At 43.1% G+C, this 26,060-nt stretch overlaps 1 protein-coding gene across 1 annotated transcript in view; it reads right to left on the bottom strand.

Moving 5' to 3' along the window:
* The window catches only part of LOC137151833 (uncharacterized), a 66,182-nt gene extending 40,434 nt beyond the window's left edge, over positions 1-25,748 (bottom strand). Inside the window, exon 1 of the mRNA XM_067546320.1 lies at positions 25,654-25,748. The gene's annotated coding sequence lies outside the window, so the exon portion shown is untranslated. The remainder of the gene's footprint in view (positions 1-25,653) is intronic.
* Positions 25,749-26,060: the final 312 nt, after the last annotated feature.

Here is a 26,060-nt window from a genome sequence, read left to right as displayed (position 1 = left end):
TTAGCCCAAATCCAGACATCAAATTGACAAAACCAACCTCTCTCATAAACAAAGCAACCCCTACAGTTACTAAGCAGGTACACTGCAAACTTTATCTAGGAATATAGATAAAAATTCAACATGTTAAAAAAAGAAGACATATTAAGCAGAAGGAAAACCAGATAAGCGTAATATGGAAAAATACATGCTCATGCAACACATGGAATAACATACATTTGTGCAAAATTAAGGTTGAGAACTTGAATGCACAGGAATGTTAACTCAGCTACACTGGACATACATTGCATAGATTATTTGTTTACACATGCAGTTAGATGTGGACAAGCCATAGGAGCTTGGCATCAAAATCTCCTGACTTTTGTGCATTTAAGTTCTCACCTATCATCTTAGACTTTTTATTAATTATTAATATTATTTAATACCCTGGATTTTTTTTATGTACGCTTCCACAGCCCTGCAAGTTGCCAACTACCCGCATCCTGCTTCTATCCAGCTGTACACCATGCCAAGACCATGACGACAATCCCACCCACCAAACCATCTTTTCAATACCCATCAAAAAGCCTGTCATTGCCCTGGTATACACACCTGTATTTTCATGGCCTGAAACAAAGCAAATGAAATTTCAGCACAGAAGGAATATTTCTGAGAATATTATGAACAGCTCAAGAGAAGAGTTTTCAGTAGTAATGTCCCTCTTCTTATGTGGCATCTCCATTACTAGAAGTTTGCAACACAGTCCATTTTGTGCAATCCTCTGCTAATCTCTTTGTGGATGAATGAGTATCCTAGTCGGCTCTACTAACTATGGGAGGCTGAATTCTGTCCTCAAATAGAAAAAGACAAGAAAAATCAACCCAGCACTAACACTGAACACACTCCTTGGGCTGCCAGAGGTCCTTTGGCCTCTGGTGCCGCCTTAACTTGCACCTGGCTACTCCAGATCCCTTGGCTTCTGGGGAAAGCCCTCTGAGGTGGAGTTGTACTCTAGGATGCAACCCTGCATCCTGATCCAAAGGGGCCAGAGGGCACTGATGAATCTGGCCCACAGACTGTAACTCCCTCTGAAATCAATGGGAGTGGTGCACAAGCCTGCGAGGGCAGAATTTGGCTCAACATCTCTACTGCAATGCTATAATATTCCTCTTTAGATGGCATACGGAGGAGAAACCAATCTTTCACTGTAGCCCAGACTGGTCCATTAAAGTGAATGGGAGTCACATGGTTAAATGCCTGCCATGAAAACGTAGGCGTTGTTGTCTGTTTTGTGAAGCAGAAATCAATATTCCCGCCTCCTCTCCTTCTGTTATTTCACCTTGAGATACTCACACTCAGATAGATGAGGTCTGAATCTTATTCACTGTTACTGCAACTTTTTTTCTCTCCAACATTTCACAGGGTTGCAGACATTCTTGGAGCACTAACCTGACTGCAAATTTGTCACTCAGCTCCCTAAAAGGAGCACCACCTGTGCTTGGAAGTACACTTATTTTCCTTACCTATCACATATCTATGACTATTTCTAACTGTATTCCTCAGCCTTCTATCCCAATAATTCTGTTCCCCGTGTGCTTCAATAGCAACATTCTTTATGTCACAATCTCTATTTTCTGCATATCCCTATAATTCATACCCCAATGCTAACCTCTTCCATAAAGCAGCCACCCCAGTCCATGCTTCATTATGTAATACATTCAATAGTCCCTCTTCTCACTCTCTCTCTTTAATCTATCCATTGGCAGTTGCTTGGTTGGGACCGGGGCATGGATGAGAGCCAGCTAGCTGGTGTTCAATCCAGGCAAGTCTGAAGCAATGCTGGTTGTGGGAAACTACCAAGAAGATGTAATGAGTTATAATACAGTGGAAGATAATATCTGCTCCTGTGACTAGGAAGTGTGGGTTTGGCTTTTGTTCTGATTTAGGGGTCTGGTTAGATCCCCAGATGTTAGTAAAGTATCAGGTAGCAGCAACGCCAGGATGGCTGCTTTTAAAAAATTTACATATGGCCAAGAAGTAGTGACAATCCCTTTTGGACGCAGATCTGACTACTGTCATTTGTGCCTCTGTCATCTAAGGATTAGAATCTTGCAATATGCTCTGCATGGCATTGCACTTTAAATCCATTCATAAACTGAAGCTGGTGCAGAATTCAGAGGCACACTTGGTAAGCCATGTATCCTCTACCATGAGCATTTTTACACAGATGCTACATGATCTGCACTGGCGGATTGTTGCTTCCAGGTAGATTTTAACATGTTTTATTTAACCTATAAAGCCCTAAGTGGCCCTGCACCTGTCTACTAGAGAGATCACATATCTCGCCTTTCCACACTGCTGCAGTTGCAATCAGCAGAAGCATTTAAACTGGAGCCCCCTTGGTATAAGAGAAAGCTGCTGGCAGGTCCTTCTGGGTGAAGTTCTTGTGATTTCAGAATTTGTTCCCCCAGCTTCATCCAAATTAGCTTGAATCTGATTAGTGTCACAGCACACTGGAAAGCCCAGTTTTCTTCTCCCCATTATGAAGAGGGAGGAAGCTTATCAGGGTGGTTAGGAGTGAAAGAAGGAGGATGGTTCAATCTTTAATTTGTCTGTGTTTGCTGGTTGGGGTCTAATGGAGTTGCTGAAGTTATAATTAAGCAATTTTTAGTATCTGTACATTAATGTCAAGGGAGTCTAGAGCAAATGGACAGCTGCTATTTTTTTAAATTTTGTATGTATTTAAATCAATTAAATAAATTTCAAAAACACAAATCACTGTGATATTTAGATGCTGTATAACGACTACATAAAACAATGAGCTCCATGCAAAAGGAAAAACCAGATTTCCCCCTGCCTCTTTGTTTTATTCATTGGCTTATGTTTCAGAGCATGCTACAGAGTTTCTTCTGCTGTGGATTACCAGATCCAACCTTTGCTCTTATCTACAAGGTCCTAAATAGGATAAGCACATACCATCTCAAGGTCTGCTTCTCTTTCTGACACGGGTAGGACTTAAACACCCACCCCAAAGCCGATCAGGAAGAGTCCTTCTCTTGTAAGAAGGATCGGCGGTCCTTGAGATAGCACATTCCTATTCCCTCTAGGATCTCATAGATCAGAACAAGCATTTAGGACTGGAGCTGATATTGCACAGGGGGCCAGTGCAGGTCATGGAGCACTGAGATGATACGCTCTCTGTGGCTTGTCTGGCTTAAGAGACAAGCTGCTGCACTGTACATCAGCTGTAGCTTTTTTTGTATCCATTCAGTCTAGACCCAAGTAAAGTGAATGACAATAGTCCAGCCTAGAGGTAAGGAATGCTCAGAGTGCTGTGGCTAACTCATCTTCTGAGCAGAACAGACTGAGTAATTTTACTAGCCAGAGGCAGAGGAAGGTACTCTTAGTGATTGTTCTTCTTTTGAGTATCTAACATCAGCAAGGAGGCCAGCATGACCCTGCAGCTGCAAACAATATTTAATTACCGGTGTACAGACGCCTTCAGATGAGGGTAAAGTGGTGGAGGTTGCCAATTCCCCTTCTATCTAATGCAACTTCAATCTTTCTGGGTTCAGTTGAAGCCAGTTTTTCTTTAGTCAAGTTACAATTTCCTCCATGCCCTGAGATATTTGGAAGACTACACACTCTGTGCTGAATGCACATTGCTGGCATCAGAATACATGGCATCTTATAATGTTCCCTAAAGATTTTCTGTAGAAAGATGTTAAAAAGGAGTGGAGACAGGACTAAGCCCTGCTGTGGGACTCTGTGTTTCAGAGCTGTAGGAAAGGAAGAGGAGTGGCCCATCACAACTCTCTGGAACCCGGTAATTTCTGTTTTTAACTAATATTATGTCTTCCCCCTCCATCAAAAACTATGTTTTGTAAGCTGTTATTTGAACCATCCCTATGAAGTACTTTCCAAAAAGAAGGGTTGCTGTTTCTCTCCTTGACTCCTTGTTTTGCATTTAGGGTGGCTGAAAAAGCATGATATGATTTGGAGGGAGACTCTTCTGCATTTTGGAAGTATTACAGGGACAGTCAAAGGCCCAACTTCACCACAGCATAAGCAGGCACAACTCCACTGACTTCAATGGAGTTGCACTTTCTGGGGCCCAAAATTAGGTAAATTACCATAGGCCAGGTACTTTGGCTTCTGGAACTGAATCTGGGACTTCAATATGCTATACACATGACCTACCAATGGGAGGTGGAACTCAAATCTGTAGTTCGCTAACCAAGAACTCTTTCAGCTATAGATGGAACTCAGCCCCAGTCTGCTATCCTTGGGCTGAGGAATAAATGAATGCTGACCCTGGAATTGCTCTCCAAAGCGTCTCCCTGACGGAGGCGGGGATCCTGGCATCCTAGAGTCCTGTGTCATCAATGCTCGATTCTGATAGCTGTGTTCTGACCCATAGGCTCAGGTATACTAAACAGAAACTCTCAAATCCTCTGCCCTGTGCAGAGTGGCACCTCTTAACTGTCCAGTGTCCATGACTGGGGGGGGTCAAAGATCACCTGCTGGTACCAAGATCTCTTAGTTTCAGCTCCATCCTGTTTTTAACTGACTCAAATTGCTGTGTCTTACTATGAAAACTGTGTGTTAACGCTTTAAACCCAGTCTTTCAGAGAAACATGGTTAATTGCCATTATAGGCACATAAGGGTTCCTGAAGTGGTGTTGCAGGAGGAAGCTCAAGAGTAAAGGCACACACTGAGATTGCTTCTCTCACTCCAGGAGAGGGCAGGGCACATGGTCTACCCAGCTCAGATTTTGGGTCCATTGGCAGACTTTGCAAGTGGACCCACAACCCTAGCTCGATGACAGGGCATCTTTTGGAGTGAAAAGGGAGTAATGCTGGGGGAAGGACTGAATGAACAAGGCAATCTAACAGTCTTCTCAGCCTCCAAAGTGGCCCCTAGAGACCACCAGTGAGATACTCTGGCTCAACAGCATAGGCTGGGGTTGGAACTATACACAAGTCCAGTGGATAATATTGAAAGGAAGGTAAAGGAAAAGTTTTAAAACATTCCTCTTGAAATCAATATTGTGAAGGTCCTCTTAAAGGAAACAAGCTGCAAAAAAAGGGACACATTTGCCACACAAATCTTTAATATCTTGTACTTCCAACAAAACTATTTTTAAAACACTAGATAATGTAACACACCTGATAGAGCAATAATCCCCACGTGGCAAAATCTGATTTCACACCTGGTAAGTGAAATGCCTCTGCTGCGTCCCAAGGTCAGGGTTAGGTGTTCGGGTGAGTTGCTAATGGAAGGTTAGGGACTACATAACACATAATGGCTCTTCAGGGAATATCTTTCAAATGCTCTTTTCTTGTACAATAATGCAGTATCATCAGAAAGCATGGATTGCGCAAACTAAAGTCACTGTCACTGACAGTGGTAAACTGTGCCGGAGCCAGCTGATAGCTTGGGTTAGGGGGCCTGGTTTACATTCCAGTGCCTGGGGGGGATGGGGAGGAGACGATGACACACGACTGCTCAGTGTTAGTTCCCTCTTAGTTCACTATCCTACATTCTTTCATCTGTCTTTTGCGATGTCTTCTGCAGCACACCAGGTTCAATCAGCCACACCATTCTAACCGTCTAACTCACTGTGATTGAGAGCAAAGCTATAGAAATCCATGAGACCTGACATTGATAGAATAAACATTTCAGCCACATGCAACTAGAGCCTCTGATCCATAAACAAAACAACACACACAGTGAAAATCAAAGGGAAACATCAGTACAGGACCCCAAATTCATTCACAATCTGCCCTAAATCAACAAACAAGTCAGCCAGACACAGCTGGGATGGAAGCAGAAGCTGTCAATCACTGACAAACAACCAGGAGCTGAAATCCACGCACAATCTGCAGTAAGCAGACAGATTGGATAGGTGAAATTTGAAATGAAAATTCAGGCAGAACCAGCACTGAATTGGCAAATAAATTAGTGCTAAATCGAGCATCAGGATAAAGATATGACTCAATAACAATGAAAGAAAAGGTGGAAGGAATAACACAAGGACAAGATAGACTGGTCAAAATTAAGGGATATGAAAAATTTAACACAGTTTGCACACATTTCCAAAACTTCAGGACAAATTCGGTGCTAATTTGACTCCAGGTAATCCCATTGATTTCCAAATATGGCCCTTGATGTTCTTGCAAAGGGATGCTTATTGCAAGTCAGCAAGAAAGAGTGAAAGGAGCAAGGAAAAGTAGTTTCTGAATGCTGCTGTGCCAGACAATATATGTATTTTAAAAAGTGAGGATTGATTTAAATCAAGGTGACTTGAAATCAGCAAGCAGGAAACCTTGATTTAAATAGTCAATTTTAATCTTGTTTTGCATTGGTACTTTAGTTATTTGCCTAAAGAAAATGCTGCTTCTCATTGGCTGGTAACCATTAAAACATGCTGATTTCCAGCTAAATATAATCTTATAGGAGGATACACTATATCTATACACATTGATTTAAGCAATTATAGAGCTTAACATAATTTATTGTTGTTGGGTCTTTTTGTTTATTTTTTTTTAGAGTTTTTATAGTGTTTAATGATGAAGTTCTTATTTGATTAATTTTTCACTTGTGATTTGTGTCAAGCTGTATTTGGATGGAAATTGGAGTTCAATTAAAATGCACCAAAACAGCATTTTAAAAATGTTTTTAATTGGTTAAATATATCTACTTTAAATGTGCTGTTTCCATAAGGCGAGAAAAAGGTTTATCAAAACATGTTTTACATTTAAAACTAACTGATTTATTAAACAAAGGAAGTATTATCTGCAGTGAGTGAACTGAACTGACTGTTTTGGACACCATGTCCTTCAAGATTTTGGAACTAGTAGATCTCATTCTCTCTCACCTATTTATTCACAGATTGGAAGAAGAAAACAAGCTTTCCTGTTTTTTCAAATTCCATTTGGTATCTTATCTGTGAATTAACTAGTCACTGAACTGTACTAACTGAATAGACTGAAATGAAAATATTCTCTCTGCAACTGCAGAAGAGGCTACTGCTTTCAAAAACAGATTTAGCCCTTCAACAAACTCTGATGCTTACCCAGGTAACTTCCAGGTGCTTACCCAGTGATTTCCACCAGTGGTTTGACATTTTTAAAAATATGGGCAGCAAACATATACAACTTACTGTATTATTTAATTTAAATGATTGTAATAGATTAGTAAATGTTGGCCTTAGTATAAGTTGTCATAATTTCAAATTTAACTGTAAAAAGGTTTATTTATAAAAATTGTTGTATTATATTTTATGTATTGTATTATAAATTTATAAAAAAGATTTACATTTAAAAAAATGACTGAAATAAAAAAAAATCTTAAAGAAAAAAAAACATTGTTTTTTTATCCACCCTGGCTTTAAAAATAAACTTTAAAATATTTGAGGCTGCATACTAAACCATAAACCTGATTCTAAGAGGTACTGATAACTCTCAGCTCCCTTTGACTTCACTGGTCATTGCAGATGTTCAACACATGGCAGGACCCGGCCACAAGTCTTCTCTAGAAGCTGTACAGTGATGAATATGTGCCTAGAGGAAGACTGAGCTGCAGCAAGGCCTTCAGATAAGCAAGAGTAGAACCATCTACCCACAGACAGGAAAGTGGTAACCTCCTTCACTTCCTTTGTGGCTTTAACCTAAACCACAACTCCTCCCTTTGGGTTAGGAGTCTTTTCTATACATTCAGATATTTGTCAGCTTTTCTCGATGTAGTACACAACACCATTCAGCTCTATTGTAAAATCTCTTCCTCTTTTCCTCTCTTCCACACCCCTGCACAGTTTCTCTCTCATACAAGAATGACTTTCAGCAGATGGTAAAACAAGTCTATTCTATAGGTCTTTCGCTTACTATGAATGACAACATTCTTTAGGCACTTTGGTATAGGGTGCGTAGATATCCAGCGCCTGTTATGAGAGAGAAGGAAACCATGTTGTCCTTCAAAATAAATGACAATGAGCCAAATCCTGAGGTCCTTACTCAGACAAATAGTTAATAGAAGCCCAGTGCAAGTATGGCCTGAATAAAGGCTGAGTAAGACCCTCAGGATTTGACCTTGTATTAATGATCGTCAGCTTCTCCTGCTGCAGAAGATGAATAAGGAAAATTCAAACACAAAAAGTAATATAACATTAAGGTTTAAGCACCAAATCTGGAAGATTTTGCTCAGTTTTTACTTAGTCAAAACCATCATTGGTGATAATGGAGCTCTCTTGAAGGGTGGACTGAGAAAAAACAAATAAGAACTTTAGAATTTGACTTTAAAAAGTCAAAAGTCTTATAACTCAAGAAAGGTACAAGTCAAGGATCAGATCTGCCTGGCCTTCTAAAGGGACGGTGCCAGGTGCTGCTTTCATGCTCCGCAACACAGAAACTGAGCACAACTGCAATCCTTCCACTACCTTTTCTCACAAAAAAATTCAATTTTACAGAAACTGAATTTTCCAGAAAATCTGCAATGAGAAAATCAATCTGACAAATTCCCTACCAGAGCTAGTTGTGCCTGATTGAGGCACAGTTTATTCCACAGATCCTGCTGGGACAATGCAGTTTGCTGCTTTCTAATACAAGGCAGAGCTGTGCCTTTCAGGTACAATGCTAAAGTCCATGGCAACCTTAATTTAGACATATTGAACATATATATTAAAGCATCCATTTGATATCATAAACAGTATTTCAAAACAGCATATATGCAATATGGCCAAGTTAATATTGCTGTGGGAACCTTAACTTTTGAATGTCCTGATGTTGGAGCATTTAAATTCTCACCCTTAACATTGCATTAACTTATTTTTCTGCATTTAATTTCCTTGTTTAAAAAGAGAGAGAAAGTGAAAAGGGTGGGGGCGGGGGAAGGAAAGGGAAGAAAAATCTGTCAGCATTTGTACAGAGGAGCTAATATATACACACATTACACTGAGCTTGCCCTCAGTGTATTACAAGTGTCATCCAAAGAGCGACTCTGTGGAGGAGCATGGATTCAAGCTACGCTTGTGTGTGTAATTGTCTTTAGAAATTGTTTAAAATCATGGTTGCAAGCCTTAGATACAACTTAAGTCAGCTCAGTCCTCCCTTCTTCTTCCACTTGTCACTTGAGTAAAAAGATGATCTTGTGGTTAAAGCACAGGATCTCAGTTCTATTCCCTGCTCTGCCCAACACATGTTAAGTGTCTTGTACTGAGTAACTTGCATAACAACTCTGTGTCTCAACTTTCCCATCTGTAATGGAATCATATACCAGGGCGTTATTGTGAGTCTTAATTTTTCAGTGATTGTAAAGCACTTTTATATCCTTGGATGAAGGCTGGCTTAGAAATGCAACTTCATTATTATTTATTGTTTTCTGCAGGTATAGAGTAGTAGGATCCCCCACATGTCTATGATTACAATCTCTATGATATGTCAAAGAATCAAAACAGAAAGTGCACTCACCCATTCCATAATTTGGTGCCTAACAAAAGAGATTAGAAATGAAGCAGTGCATTTCCGGAGTTCCAAGGAGGTTGTTTCTTAGAGGCACAGACAACTTGAAAGCTTTGAAGCTAACTAATTTCAGACAATTACCATTTGTGATTTTTTTTTTAATTTCTTTTAAAAAATGTATAAGTTTTTCTGTTTCTCTGATATTTACAAGGGTGTTTGCAGCAAGGGAGAAACAGACCCACTATACACAAAGTAACAATGCTGAAAGAAAAGAGAACAATTTTGTTTGCCTGTTCCTTAATTTCTTTCAGTTGTAGTCATTTTAGGTGTTACTTGTAACTACAGTAGGTACATTTCCAGACAGAAACTTGTTGGCGCCCTTTTAAGCACTGTGTGACACATCAAGCAGCACCAATTTCAAAGTTTACAGAGTTCTAATGGGCAAAGTGCATTCTGGGATGCATGGCCCTACAGCATGCAAACTTTGAATGGAATGTGCAATCTAATGATCACACAACAATTAAATAAACTCACACCTGCAATACAGCGATCACAATGCAGATTAAGTCACTTGCATTTATCTACATGGGTAATTGCCAGAGTGCACATTCCAATGAGGGTTTAACTGGGTGTTATATAGATTATACACTCCAGGCCATATTTATCCCTCTTTAATTTCATTAACTTCAGTAGTATTACACCAGGAATTATTTGGCCCATGGTGTTTTACAGTATATATGATTCATTGTTTCTTTCCTACAACAAGGGGTAATGCACTATCTCAGTCAGTGCTGATGACCTGGCCTCCTTGAGGCTACTGGACTCCCTATTTAATCAGACGTAAAACAAATCATTTGCTGAGGCAGAGGCATATAAGCATCCTTTAATTACAATATTATAACACCAATTAGAGATCTAGCTAATCGAGGACTCAGTACTTCCTACTCGGGTATTACTCCCATGTTGGGATAATTACTGCTAATTAAGCTTAGAACTAATTAGGCCAAATTATCTCATTTATACCAACATAGATGACTTCTAGCAATTCACAAGAAAAAACAGGGGTGATTTTATCATTCATGGAATATTCAGAATTTTACTTTTGAAATAGAACATCTCTTCTGAAGGGATAAATTATTCTCAAATTCAACTCCCATTTCTCCAATAACCCCCAAATACTTCTACTGAAGGGAAACTCACTCCTAAGGAATTCTGCACAATCAGTCCACTTCAACTTCTGCTATAAAAGTGACACTTGCCTAGCAAAGTGGTACCTAACCCCAGCCAAACTCACACAAACCCAAAAAACAGATGGATTTCTCGGTCAGGTTAATTTTTACCTCCTCAGTGAGCTTATCAGTATCTGGGGATTTTTACTAGTGCTATTGTAACATGGGCCTATAAGCAGTGCCATACAGAACACAGGTGTAAAAGGGATTCCGTTTAATACTTTGTCCTTTTTTTAGGGTTTGCAATAATTTTTTTAACAATTTTCAAATAGAGTTATAGCCATATGTGGCTGTAATATGGTTTGTATCAATGCTGAATATACATTACAGCTGAATAGAAATTACATCCTAACTACATTTAGTAACTGTGTCTGAACCACCTTGCTACCTACAATGGATTTGAGAAGAGGGTGATTTTGACTAACACAGTTGTTTGCAATGCGCTCCCTGTGCTACAAGACTAACTATGTTTGTGGCCTAACAGTTTTACTTGCTCCTGTGAATAGAAAAAAAATAAATGGATAGCCCTATTAGGCTGTGTATACAATATTTTCCCTTTAAGGTATTGAACCAGTTCAATGTTGAGAACACTAGTGTAGATAAGGCACTGAGTGGTAGCAGTTGCCTTAATTACTGTGTCACTTAGATCTGCTCTGAGGAGGGTTGGATAAACCAATGACAGACACCAACAATTTGCCTACACTACCACTCCTACTGTTGCTAGCACCAGCACAATTAAACTGGTGCGGGGACAAAATCCTATAAACAAGGCCTTAGAGAAACATATTTTAGCCTGGGTGATTTAAGAACTACAGGTGGATGGGGTTTGACAACTTTAACTTCTCACCTGAAAGATGGTATCTTGCAGCACTACTAGTGTTCTGTGGCAGTAGTTTGGCACTGACAAGGAGAAGAATCCAATCTATTGAAACACCAATATCACTTTCTGCAGCAACTGAATTTTTTTGCAGGCAAGGACTCACATCCAAGTGCTGACTGGGGCCATCTACCTATCATAGTATAAGTTCCCCATCACTGTAGTATCTGAGAATTTCAGAATCTTCTGCTTAGCTTGTCATATCAGATAAGATCAGAGCCTGATGGGTCATGACTGCAATGTAGACAAGTAAAGATTCCTAAGAAAATCTTAACTTTTGGATTCCCTGACTCTTCTTTCAGAACTACCTATATGAATCACCTCTGTTGGGATGAGCTTGCCCAAATTCCTTTAACATGTCACTCCTTTCTTCAGATCCCTTCTCTGGCTTCTCCCTCACCATCCACACCAAATTCAAGCTCCTCAGCCTTAACTTCGAACTCCTGCATAACTCTGCACATAGTAAAATCTGTTTTCTCTTTTCTTCTTAGTCCTCCTCTGCCTCCCTAGGCTCCCTCCTTAACTGCTCACTTTTTTTGCTTTCTCCCACTTCAAAGTGAAAAACTAGAGCCACTGGAGCCAGGATTTCACCCATGATCTTCATGCCTTCTTCCTCATTGCCCCCTATCCACGGAATGGTCACCATTTTCTCATGAGTGACACACATATCCTGCCTCTTCTTCAAATGCCTCAACATTCTGCTCTTCTACAAAGCCTTTTAAAATGAGCCCTGCAAAATTCCAACACCAACCTGAATAGGTACCAATGCCTGATGTATTGATCTTTTAGAGATGTGTGAAATAACCAATTGTAAGTTCCTCGTGGTCAGGGTCTATTTCTTCTTTTTTTATTTTTTGGTCTGGATAGTATTGTCCATGGGTGATTAATAAACAATACGCAATAATAATGTAATTAATGGTAAAATATTAATGTATGATGTAGTCCTTTTTTCTTAAGCATGTAACATGGGTCCCAAATCTGATATCCCATTCCAGTTGCTAAACACACCCAATCCCCTCCATCCATGATTATCTCTCCACCCCATCCCAAGCTACCAAACTCTCTCCCACCCTCGGGCAAGCCTCCACTCCTTTCCAATTGCTAAACCCTCCCACTCCCTACCCCCTCCCAGAGGCCAAGTGCCCTCACAGATACAAATGCATCCATATCTATATATATATTGGATTGCATCTGCAGAATGCACACACTTTCATACAGTGGAGGAACTCTCCAATCACACACTGAAATATATGCATTTGTTTATGTTAGGGCACTAACAGGACAAGTGGAGGTAGGAGGATTTCTGCAGATGTGAGTGTAATCAGAGGACACAAAATCTGAGTTAGATGGTGGTAGAGTTGTGATTGGGGGTGCATCCAGCAGATCATGACACTAAAGCTGTTGGGCCTCTTTTGATGGCATCTTTAAGTTTAAATAGGAGGAATTCAGGAGTTTTCGATTGGGAGTGAATACTGGCTGGATATGGGGAGGGTTAACTCAGGCTGAAATCCGTGAGTACGCTGAAATTGATAAAGGAAAAATCAGTCATAAATAACATATTTTTTTACATTTGTACAGCACCTATGTCCCAAAGTACTTCACAAGCTCTAAAGATAAGATTCACCGTGGGAAGTGGAGGACAAGAGCAAGGCAAACAAGCCACTGACGCAAAAGGGAAAATGTTGGTGAAGAACACCAAGGCAAACCCCTTAATCTCACAGAAAGCAGCATGGGCTCTTTCACTTTAGATTGTAATCACCATGGGCAGGAATGGTCTCTTTTCTGCAGTTTTACCATGCCCAGAACAATGGGGCCCCAGTCCCAATTGAGGTCTTTAGGCACTATTCTAGTATAAATATTTACTATTGTGCATGCACAGCAAACAAAGCCTTGTTTTTATGTTTTTCTCCAAAAGACCGACTCGCAGCCGAGTGCCCAGAGTTCAGCTGTCTCCCTCAGAAGGATGAAGGATTGGGATGACCTTGCTGGGATACAATCCTGTAGTCCTAGGGAGCTTTGTAAGAGTCACAGTTCACTACGTCACTACTCCAGCCAGGCTCACGGTGTCATTTCCAAACGTCCCATAACTTTGTTGTTTGAAACACGGACTGTTTATCAAACTTAGCAATGCCCATACTCCTCCCCCCAGGCAACCTATGTGCTAAGCCCCAGACCATGGCCATGCCTACAAGGGTGTGCAAAGGAGAGGCAGATGGTGTATGGAACCCAATGAAGAGCTGGGCAGGGGACCGAAACAATCCTAGCGCTTGTTCTCCCCAAGTACAAGAACCAGGAGAGTACTAGTGCTACCAGCTGCCCCAAACTGATATGGTAGGAGGTAAGGCCATTGGCTTTGTTCCCCTTCCCTGCTGGCCTGATGACATGGGCTGGCACAGGCTCTACCTCCCAAAAGAAAGTGTAGGAACTGCTGCAGATTGCACACTGCCTCCAGGGACTGACGCTGTTGGCTTTGCATCCCCCTCACCCAGCCCAACCCAGACTTGTGTTGTATAAAGCTAGAACAGACTCGTAAGTTTGTGGTTTAAAACAAGGTCTTTTTTGAGTATTCGGAGTGCAGTAAAGGTCAAAACAATTAGTTTCAGGGTTTGGTTTCTACTCATGCTCATGTGACTCATAAACAGCTGAATGGATTTTATGCAAGCTTTCTGGAAAAAAGCTCACCTATTGAGCTGAGACCAGACATAAAACATTTCAGCCCCTGATGATGATTTTGGGGAAATTAGGAACCACTGAAATGGAGGGGTGTGTGGATGAGTCGGGTTTAGAAATGGTGAGAGGTCAGCCATCTCCAGCTTCCCCTCCCATGCTGCTGAGAGACGTGAATGAGGGAGGAACGATTGCCATTGTTTTCCCGAGTTGATCTTGGGGATGAGTAATGATACTGGGCACTGAGTTCTGGTGACAGAGGCCAAGGACGCCATTGTACATACCATGGGGTTGTGTTACACAATCCCCAGGATTAACGCATACAGAATGCTAGAAGGCACTTTCCTCTTTGCAATGAATGGTTTTATTAGCCTTTTAGAAACTGGTTAGTACTGAGGTGGAGGGCACTTGGAAAATAAAAGCGTTCTAAGGGTGCACATGTAGGTTAGGGAGGCATGGCGAACGGGGTCACTTGCTTGGAGTAAATCCCAACCTGCCCTACCTTTCTGCTTTCACAGACCCTCACTAATCTCTGGCCTATGCTCTCGATGTCACCCACCATCTGGCAGGTGGTTCTCAGCTCAACCCTCCAGCTGGGAAGCAAGACAGGATGGCAGGCCAGGCAGAAGAACCTGATGGCAAGCGTCTGGGAGTCACCCAGTACGGAGCCAGAGTGGGACTGAATGAGCAGGGTAACAGGTATGAAGAGGGAGAGAAATAGCCATGAGAGAGATGGGACATGTCGGGGTGAGGGCAGTAGGCTGTGGGAGGTATAAGAAAGGGTCAGATTGGTTACAGGGACAGAGAAGGAGGGATCGGGAGTGGTTTGGATGGGAGAATGAAGGTTGAGAAGCTGAAACACTGTCCTTTTATGAGCCCTCTAGGACTAAATATTCTCTGGCAGGGATAATTTAGAAATATCCAGAGATGGGACGAGACTCCATCGGAAGCAGAGAAATTACATTAGCCCTTCCATCAAAATGGCTGTTGAGTTTTAACAACCCCACCCTACGCACATGACTGTGGAGAAACCCTTGTGTCCCACCCAACTGACTGATCCCCTTTTGACTGATTGACGGACCAAGCATTGTCGGTGAGCAGTGGAGGGAGCAGCATCTAGTCCACCTTGCCAGGGACGAGTGTCCCAATATGCAGCACTCTGAGGACAGCAGAACAGTTAGAGGGTGGTGGAAGGCAGACTAGGCTAGGCAAGAAATACAATCCCTCACCAGCTGTTTCTAGCCAATCTTCCTTCAACAAAATCCCTGTCACTCCAAGAAGGTGAAGGGAGCAGATTTTATCCATTTAGGCTTTCTTGGAGGAAAAGGTACCATGTGTCAGAGATGGGACTTTCCCTAGGTTGTGTCAAGTAGCTCTCACTCTCCTGCGGTTGTCTAGGGTGAAAGGACAGCTCTCTTCCCCCATTGCTGGTGGATTTCTTAGGGATAGTGTAGTTCTCCTCCTGCCCTGCTGAATGTGGTTCTTGCTGGCAGAATCTAACTGTCCAATGGCCATAGAGGAGAGGACAGTTCCATAACCCTTTGGTGCTGCTTCTTGTCAGGGGTGGATTTCCCTAGGAAAGAGAGCAGGTTCCTGACCCATTGACTGTGGGTCTTGCTGAGAAAGAGCACTGCTTTGTATCCCTGCTGGCTTTGTTTCAAACTGCATCTCTTTTACTATATCTCCTTTGGGGTGACTGGGGCATCTACCTCTAAATGGTTAACTAAGTACCAGAGGAATTCATCATACTGCATCCAGTTAGGCTACTAATCTGTGTTCCACTCTGACAGAGACAAGTGGAAGATGTGGGAATAGGAAAGGGGGGAGATTGAGTGATATTAGAACTGGGAAAGCTCTGTGGTTGCATCCCAGACGGCAGAGAGACTACTAGCAGGGAAGGTGAGGTTATGAGGCAAGACTCGGGGCAGAATCAGGCACTGAAAAGGAAGTTAGGTGCTCAGATATTATGGTGATGGATGCAGTAAAAAAACCTATATAGAATAGAACAGAACAGAGAGGGATCACAAGAAGCACAGCCAGAAACACCACCTCATATGCAGAGGGGGTCTCACCTTGCTTTTTCAGAGAGAAAGCTCCAACCTCACTTGTTCGAGGCCTAGATTGTAGCCTCAGCTACAATCTGATTCCATCTGATTCCATGTTTATGGGTAAAGCCTTTATTTCTTTATTAATATCCATGCATGTTAAAACTCAAGAGTAAAGCACTGGACAGAACTATGCTTTGTTTGGTTTCTGGGCCACAAGCTGCTTGGTAGCCTTCCTGGGCTTTTAAAGTCAGTCCTGGGTGCTCTCAGTCCCAAGAAGATAACCAAGTATAACAAAAAATGCAAAAACTATACAGGTGGACTCTTGAAACTAGAGGGTGCTTCCGTATAGAGCAGGCAGCAGGTTGCGTGCTGCCCCACCTCAGTTGTTCTGTGCACAGCAGAACACCAGTGGCAGAACAGGCTGAGGTAGGGAAAGGGCTAGGGACCAGGATCAACTTCCCACCTGCTTTCTGCAGTGGTGGGAGCATTGTCCTTTCCTCAAACTGATCACCAGCCAGTCCTGCAGAAGCAGCTGGCATCTCCCATGCTGCAGGGAGGAGGAGACATATAGAAACAGGGGAAACAAAAGGGGGCCAAAGTGGAGAAACACAGTTGGGGCATTTTGGAGGGGATGGGGACAAACAAAAGAGAGGAGACAGGAGGGGAGTATGCCACAGAATAATGGGGGAATGCAGAGTGAGAGAGGAAAATGATGCAGACAGAAAGAGTGGAAGTGAAAATAAAAGGGGACAGAGAAAGGACAGAGATAAAAGAATTGCAATAGAAACTGAGGAGACCTAAAGGAGCAGAGAGTAAGGAAAGGACCCAGAAGGAGAAGCACTTTACCCCCTCATGGAAAAAGGAGAAGACAAATGCCCTTCCTGAGAAGAGTGGGAAGGTAATAATAAATTACCACACTTAGCACTTTACATCCATGGATCTCAAAGTGCTTCACAAAAGGTGGGTAAAGTATTATCCCCATTTTAAAGATGGGGAAACTGAGAGACAGACTGAATGATACAGTGAGTGACAGAGCTAGAAAGAGCCATCAACCTCCTAACTCCTGGTGCCCTCTCCTTAAGGTGCTGGGGGAAGAACAGACCTGATACTCTCCTTCTGAACACAACTGAGGGCCACACCCCAGCAATACTGTAAGGAAAAAAGCATGTTAGGAGGAGGGGGAGATTGTGGCGCTGGAGAATCATAGGTCCTCTGAGGGGCCTCCATAAGTCGGGATATGGATCTACACTTTCTGCTATATAACCAAAGCCCGAACCTTTGGAGACTCTGACTTAGGGATATTCATATTCAATTAACCTAAAAAACACCAAAATAAACAACATCTGGCTGCCAGGAGTGCTTGCTTAGAGAATTGTTTGGGGAGGCAGGGGAAGCGTTGACAGTGTTGATACCTCTACTGGCCCACTCCACCAACTTTAAGACTGGTTGCAAGGAAAGCAGGAAAAGACTTGGTATATGCAGAAACGTTTCCTTTGAGAATCTTTAAGTAAACCTATCTATTAACAGACTTGATTTAAAGAAAAATGTTATATATTTACAGTTTAATTTGTACTGTATAAATTTCACCTAGCACTATTGAAAACATGCTTTTTTGTGCCTATAAATAAATATCAACCCCCAAAGTCATACACGCCTGAGTCACATATTCACTGTAAGGCCCCCTCATAAACCAAACACCTATTGCCTGTTTGCACAAACACACACACACACTGAGGTTCCCCAATTACTCACCGAACACACAAACCCACAGGAATTATACCATATCCTGTGTACTCCTAACCTCAGACAATACTACTTTAAGACTTGCAAGCACAGGAATTGCCTAGCACTCCCTCCCAGTTGAGGAACAACGATCTTGCTGCTATAAACCTATGGTAATGGCAGGTTACGTACCTTGTTTGTTTATTGCTGAGGAGGAATGTTTGTCACAGCTGCCAGGATTATACAAATATTTCTATGACTTCAGATAGCTTGGTATATTTACCTGCAGCTGAGATAGCGCATAAATGTACAGGTGAAAAATGGAAGAAACTCTATTAAGAGACTAAAGAGACTATCCCACAGGACTGTTGAGGAGGTTAGGGGAGGTCAGGGTCAGACACAACACTGCTAAAACACACTTTGCACTTCTATAGTGCCTTGTGGCTGTGGGCCTCAAAAGAGCTTGCAGTAAATTAAGCTTTACAATGCTCCTCTGAGGTAGCTAGGTAAACTGAGGAACAGTAAGGTTAAGTGGCTTGCCCACAGTAAGTCAATGGCAGGGATGAGAAGAAAACCCAACAATCCCAGCTTCCAGTATCCTGCTCTGGTCACTAGACTGAAATCCAAGTCAAAGGACCAGAGCAGAGGGAACTTGTGGTGTTGGCTTTCAAACACGAGACTGTGAGAACCGCCCAAGGCAAAAAAGGAAAAGAAGTGAAATTAAGGCATCCACTACAACTTAAAAAGACAACATTTGTAGAAACTAGTGAAAGAAGGCTGAGACCTGGTGCCTAGATACGCTAATGCTGGGTGCATTAAATATACATTGATAGATTAGATTGCAAGGAAAAGCATGTGAGATGGAAATGATAGTAGCCAGGTACCCATGAAGTCAAAAAGTATCCAAAAAATATTTTTAAAATTCTAGTTCAGAGGAATTGAATAGAGGAGGGGACTTGCATGGCATATACAGCTTTTTACTTCTAGGTTGTTGGGTTCAAAGCCAGCCCAGATAGTTAGGGACAAAAACTGCTCCTCCCTGATGGCTGCTGAGAGGCTTCTGTGAACTGAGTTTGGTGGCCTCTCTTTAGTTGAGAGAGATCCCTATCACCTAGAACTGACTGGCCCTTTGTTAGCAATGTCACCATAGAAGCCAAAGAATGAATACTCAGGGAAACTGGATTATTCTCTCACCCCGAAAGAGTTCCACCAGGCAGGGTTGAGGCGCATTGGCAGGGCAGTGTGAAGGAAGCTTGCTCTGTGGCAGTCTATGCTTAATATTGTTTGGAGATAAATAAATTACTTCAGACCTCACGGTCATCAGTCCAACATCGGTGATCAGCACTGTGTCCAAATACAAAAACATATCCTTTTTATTTATCCAAAGGTGCAGTTGTTTCTAGAAGTCAGGGCCCTGCTCCTCCAGATATTGAACTCAGTGGCAAAAGAAAGTCCTACTGACTTCCTTTGGAGCGCCCCCCCACCACCATCTGTTTTCATAGTTTTCCCCATGATTTGTGAACTTCTCACCATAACACCCCTGTAACTTTCCCCTCCATTTACCATGAGAAACATAAAGATCAAATCACCACTAATTACTTAATTAGCCCTTTCTTCCTGGAGTGAAAATACAAATGACAACACTGCAAAATGCCCAAACAAGCATTCCACTGAAAAATGTAGGTGAGTACAACTAAACTGAGAGATGCTCATACTCTTAGTTCATTTTTGCACATGGAACACCAGATTATCAATATTTTGCATGCACAGTTGTATGCCTGTGTGTGCAGTTACAACATTTGTACATTCAGTTATGGCAAGTGCACAGGCAAATGGGCAGTGACATGCCTAATGGCTATTTGCAAATACAATTATAACTAAGTGTATAAATTAGGCACACAAACTGCACATGCAGAATACTGAAAATCTGGCCCATATTCTTCTATTCCAGAAAGATGAGTATTCATTAAGTACCTGCCCACAGCGTAAATGGCGCTGCATCATATCTTCTTGCATGTATGCTTGCAAATTGATTTTCACATTCATTTGAACCACAGAATGATCTCAAATTTATATAGTACATTGCAGCCAGAAGTATCCCCAAAACGCTTTACAAACTATACACAAAGAAAATGCTTCTCCCAACAAGGAATTGTGGCCATCTCTAGCATGGAATACAGCAACTGTTTAGGGCTGCAGAAACACTGTATGACAGTTTAGCACAGTAAGTGAAGAATGCTTTATTCTATTAAACCATAGGGGAATCTTACCTAGATGGAATGCAATTTCCTGAGTTTGAATTTGGCCAAGGGCCCAGGGCTAAGACCACTCCCCTTTTTCAAAAAATTACCATGGAATCTTTAATGGTCGTAAGTAGTCAGGATTTGATTGTACATCTCACCTGAAAGACACTGAGACAAAATCATTCTGGGAATAAGGAGACGCGAGTCCCACTGACTTATCTGGAGTTTCAGCTACTTATTCCAAGGATGAAATTGGTCCATCACATCCTTAAGCACTGTGTCCTCTAACACCATATTGAAAAATTGGTTCAGTACTGCCTCGGAGGGAGGTGTACTGAACCACAATCACCAATTCCTGCCAACACCCCCACATCATCATTCGGAGTTTATAACCCAGATACTGCAGGCCTTGGTTAGTTTGGAAGATCACAGTCTGAGATAATATAGCTTCAGGCACTCGTTCTTTGTTAATCAATATCTTATTGTGCATGGGACTGTGGACAGAAGTTTTTATATTGAGTGTACACAGGTTTATAATATTCTCACTTGGAATACATGCAACGCATATCACTGAAAAGTTGTTTTGTTCTTGCTGAAAGAACAGTTCATTGAGTACTCAAGATAGCACTGACTGCACACAGATTATATTATAATTTAACAGGTGAGTCTCACACTGTGTGTGTAAAAATGCATGCTTTGTGTGTTTGTACAATGTTGCATTATTTGTGAATAATATTGTATACCCCAAAAAAGGCACTGAGCACTTTACAAACTTTTATCCTAGCAACCTAAAATACACCACTTTAGGAGGCAGGTAAGTATTAGCCCCATTTTACAGATTGGGACTGAGACACAAAGAGGTTAATGCTAGCTTTACTACTGATTTGCCTATGGCTACACAACAAATCAGTGTCAAGATCTCAAATGTTCTTAACTTCCAGTCCCCTTGCTCAGTCCACTAGAACATACTGTCTCTCAAATGGGCCCAGTGAAGCAGAAAGTAAGAACACTGTTAGTTCAGATGCCTATTTGCATATGTCCATGCTATGTAGCAAAAATGTTTGTCTCTCTAGAGTGCAGGGATGGTGTTTATGATGATCAGTATGTCTCCAGAGTACAAGAAAAATATATTTGTGTGTGTATGTGCGCACACACATGCGTGGGTGTCCAAAGTGTTAAAAAAAAGAAAAAGAAAAAAAGTTTGTGGTTTATACCTTCCTTGTATGTAAAGAGCATTTGGGGTGTGCAAGTTTTCAGTGTGTAGGAATCATGTTTGTGGCTTGTGTTTTCTCTGCTATATAGAAACAACATTGGTGGAGCAGGCTAGGAAAAATCCTTGTTTGGCAGCCTTAGACAACCAAAACTCTAGTCTGGAGAAGTAAAATATATTCTTTACTGTCAACCCCGCAGATCCTAAACTGCACATGAAAATCCTGCAGGCGCCAACTGACCTGTGCAACTCAGATAAGGTTCAAAATGAAAACTAAATTGCCACTTCCGTCTCATTTTAAACATCACCAAACAGAAGAAATGACCGACTTGCCCCCATGACCTCCTGACACATTGCCATTGTTTGCCTCTGTCTCCATCTAGCTAGTTGCATCCCGTGTTGCACTTCATGAGGGGTGCACACCGTTTGTTCTGCATGTACTCTCCCTGCAACGCAGAATAGGGTTTAACTGATGTTCACAAGGCAACCAAGGCAGGAGGCCACTGTTTGTTATTGGCCTCAGGTCATACTTACTGATCAGTGCATCCAGGATTTTGAAGTGCAGAGCTGATCAGATCAGCAGTTTGTCCTGGAAGGAGGAAAGTGACATACAATATGCACAAGCCTTCCTTCTGTGCTGACAGCTGATTGAGTCATCAGATGAAAAGAGGAAGCAGCATCCTGCTCTCCTTGGCCCTTGCATGGATTGCTCTGGCACTGGTAATGCACTGCTGGTTTTGACTTTGTCATCTCCCATTCACTGTTCACTATTTGTGCAGGTTCTCAACTGTTGTTCAGTGGGTTCACCACCCCAGTTTTCATGCCCTTTCAGTCCTTAGCCTTTCTGCTAAGACTGCCAACAAGGGGCCAATTAGTGCTCACTCTTTTTGGGTTTTGTGACTAGATCTTTGTCCACTAGGAACTAAACTGAGACCATGCAAGCCAGGGAACTGCCATCAGGTGGTAACTTTCACTCACTGTCAACCTGGGCTGAATTCAAACGGGTGCAAGGCTGACTCTGTTTGTTCCTTGTGCATGAGAACAGTGTGCTATGCCCACATCCAATGTGCAGAAACTACATTTCCTCCTATTTTGCGTCTTAAGGAGAACAGTTCCAAAAGGGGTAGCCGTGTTAGTCTGTATACAGCAAAAACAACGAGAGTCCTGTAGCACCTTAAAGACTAACAAATTTCTATGGTCATAAGCTTTCATGGGCTGCAACCCACTTTGTCAGATGCAAAGAACAAGGAGAACAAATTGTGATATGTTTGACTTCCTGAAAAAGGGTGTGTGTGTGGTGTCAAAGTTTTATGGTACAGGGTTTGTGTGTGATATGCCTGTGTCACAAATGTGCAAGAACGGCAGCTGTGGTGTGTGTGTGCATAGGACCGTTGTAATGTGCATAGACACTGTTGTATAGAACACGATTCTCAACTGCCCTGCACCTTGTGTAGACATTTATACCAGTACAAAGTGGGTGTAAATGGCTATCACTCTGACGTGACAGCATTTTGAATTCACTTTGCACAAGTGTAAACCACTATGTAAGTTGCAGAGCAAGAGAGACTCAGGCCCTACCTGTGTATGAACTATGTGCATTGTCCCTTATGCAGGAATAATGTGCCATGTAGATACATGAACAACTTGTGGTTACACACGTGGTGTCACAGTTTACTTATGTCTGCAGAAAAGCAGTGTTTAGGGGCATGTACATAAAAGATGTATTTAATAAATACACATTTATTTGGGGATAGGGAGTGCAAGATGATCATTTTTTGTTGCCAGATTCCAGTATAGGAAATAGAAATTCAGCAACAAATCACTAATATGAGGCAGAGCTTGAGGATCTCCATTTATCAAGGTACTTGATTTGGCCTCTGCTAAAAACCTCATCCATGCCTTCATCTCCCACGCCTCGATTATAGTGATGCCTTTCTCTATGGCCTGCCTAAATCCCACAATATGCAGAATGCTGCTGTCTCCCTTTTCCTATGTGCAATAAAGTACAGCTACATCACACTTGCCCTCAAACAACTCCACTGGCTCCCTGTTCATGTCAGGATCTACTTCAAAATTCCCTCTACTTTTCAAAACCCTCCATAGAACTGGTCCAGCCTCTCTTGGACCTCCTCCTTCGCTGCTCCCTCTGTTCATCTAGCACTGGGCTCCTCTCCATCTCTTCATCCAGTCTCAATGCCATAAATGCCAGAGCCCTCTCTTCTGCAGGTCCTAGTCCCTGGAATATGCTTCCTTGATCCCTTTGCCTCATTTAAAATCTGACCTGAAATTTTTTTTCTCCTCTGACTAAACATCTCAATTTCTCCCTCTGCTATTATTTATCTCCATAACTGATGTTCTTTAACACTGTAGGGTTCATGAGATACACTAGTGTGGCACATGTTATATCAAATACCGGTTTTGGAATGGTCAGGGATTTCTTTTCTTTTTTTCTTTTTTCTTTTTATTTTTGGAGGAGGTGAGACAGAGGGAAACTGGATGGAATTTCTCCTTCACATTTTCTACAGCACCACAGAGCCTCCATCTTCCTTGTTAGACTGAGGAGGGTCTCAGGCCAATTTAGTCTCCCTCCCCCATCTCCCATTCTGCTCAGATTCTTTAACACACGATGCTTTCCTCCAGGCCTCGATTGGGAAAGCTTGAATCCTCTCACACACTCTCTCTCTATTCCAGCTCCTATATGACGTAGGTTGTATCAGGATATTAGGCTGATGTACATTTGTGCAGCTCAGACTCGTATAAATTACTTTTTAACAAATATCCAGAATCAGGGAAACTCTAGAATTATGGTAGGTGAGGTAAAAGACCTCAGGAGGATTCACCTAGAGCCACAGTATAGCTCCAGTAAAATCATGTTAGTGATTTTCAAAAGAAAGAAAATCCACACAATCAAGAGCAAATTTTGATTTTTGTTTTGTAAAGATTTGGGAGTCAGGATCCAGGCTTCACCCCTCACTCTCCCTTTTTTGCTCTTTCACAGCATCACCTCAGCAGCAGTAGGTTATAACCACAAAACCACCAGCGAGCAAACAGACCTCACATTGTTGCCCTCACACACAGCCAGATATTTACTCGCTGATAAACAGCAATTGTAAATAAATCTCGTTTAATCTCCAAAATCCACAATAAAAATCTTCCATCCCTGTGGCAGAGTTTACAGATCTGCCCTTGCTTCAGTAGGGTCCAGAAAACTGAAGGTCTGGCATACACGGTGACAAAAGAGACAGGGTTTTCCTCTCCCTGGCATCTCACTATTTTTCTTTACCAGATGTACAAGGGGCAAGGCGGAAGAAAGCCCCCCAATCCCTCCTCCCACCTCATTCTCCCTATTAACTGGCCAATAAATCTTCCCAAAAGGCACAAGGACAGAAGCCAACAGGTGGAAAAAGCTTTTTGTTCCTTTGGACATGCCCAGACACTAGATCTGAACCAGACACCCCAGTCTGTTTCCACCAGGCTCTCTTTAATAATAAATAGTCATCATAATACTTTGTCCCTCTCCAGCACCTGCCACCTGCGGCAGGAGGCGACACAGCACTAAGGAATTCGCTCCTTTGAGATAGGTCACCATCACGATGTCCGGTTTACAGATGGGGAAACTGAGGCACGGAGCGCAAGCGATCAAACTCTCCACGGAGGCTCCCCCCCCCCCCCAGTGGAAAAGTTTCTGGCTCCCCCCAGCCCAGCTCTCCCCTGCCATGCTCCGGTAGCCCAGGGGCTGCGAGCGCCCAGCTCGGGTGCATCTCCTCTCCCTCCTTTCCTCCCTCCCAGACACCCCCCCCCGGGAAGCAGCAGGGCTGCGCCGGAGCCACGGGCGCAGCAGGGCGCGAGGTAAACGCGGCGGCTCCGCAGGCAAGCGCCGGAGCCGAGCCGTGCCCGGAGGAGCAGGAGGCCTCCGGCCGCCTGCCGTGGCCCCGTTTCCCCGGGCCGCCCCAGCCCCCAGCCGGGGCGGCGCGCCTTTCGGCGGGGTCCCGCTCGGGGGAGGGTGGGGGGAACTCTCCAGCCAGCCCTGCTGCGGGGCTTCTCCGGCGGCTGGGAGCGAGCGGGGCCGGCCCCGGTCTGGCAGCTGTGGAATGAGCCCCCCCACCCCGGCCGCCCGCTCGGAGCGCTCAGGCGCCTCCGCCTAGCAGCCGCCCGCCGCGGCCGGGAGCAGGCTGCCTGGCTCTGCTCTGCGCGGCGCTGCACCGCGGGCTCTGCCTCTTACCTTCCTAGGAGCAGGCTTTCTGGGGAATCATTCCGCCGCGCGAGGGGGGACAGCGGCGGCCGAACCAAACGCGACCCCGCGCCTGCAATCCCCGGCCTCCTGCTACCAAGCCACTAGGACAACATCAAAGCAACTTAGGGGGAACACTTTAGGGGCCTATTGTCTGCTCTGGCCTGATCTGTTTTCCTTCTGCCTCCCCCTCTCGCCGTCGTGACACTTGGTACAGCCCAGGCATTCATGCCAAGTAGCTTTCACACATGGAAGCTTGTCTCAAGCAATTGCTGACAAGCCACAAACAAGACATTCCCCCTCCCTCCGCCCTCCCCCGCCTCCTTTCTTCAGGATGCAAACTAAAACTCCAGTGACAGCAGCAGGCCTAGCTGCACGCACACACACACACACACACA

The sequence above is a fragment of the Emydura macquarii genome, unplaced genomic scaffold (genome assembly GCF_026122565.2).
Source record: "Emydura macquarii macquarii isolate MOO-44397 ecotype Brisbane River unplaced genomic scaffold, CSIRO-AGI_Emac_v2 contig_1119, whole genome shotgun sequence".
Lineage (NCBI taxonomy): Eukaryota > Metazoa > Chordata > Testudines > Chelidae > Emydura > Emydura macquarii.
The sequence above is the reverse complement of the archived record's forward strand: the minus strand, read 5'-3'. Positions and strand labels throughout refer to the sequence as shown.